Source organism: Bison bison, unplaced genomic scaffold (assembly GCF_000754665.1).
Source record: "Bison bison bison isolate TAMUID 2011002044 unplaced genomic scaffold, Bison_UMD1.0 scf7180017864043, whole genome shotgun sequence".
In the NCBI taxonomy this organism is placed as follows: Eukaryota; Metazoa; Chordata; class Mammalia; order Artiodactyla; family Bovidae; genus Bison; species Bison bison.
In genome coordinates, this window is record NW_011494615.1 from 1616784 (window position 1) to 1617075 (window position 292).

The window sequence follows — 292 nt, forward strand, 5'->3', positions numbered from 1 at the left end:
AACCATCAGTGGTTGGTCCCGGGGCCCGCCCCGAGCTGTGGATTCTGGGCCCAGCCCTCTCTTCTGAAAGGTGGTGGTTTGACTTGGATGGAGATGTGTAGGCACCTGCCAAGTTCAACACACAGTGGAGACAAACACGGCTCTATCCCTGAGAGCCTCCACCTAAGACCAGGCACAGACAGGGCAGTTCATCTGGGGAACAAGGCGAGGGGTGGAGGTGGGGGGGATGTTGAGGGGTGCCAGGCTCCAGGGCAGCCAGATGGAGGGGGGAGAGGGTGGCTGGAGGGCTGCA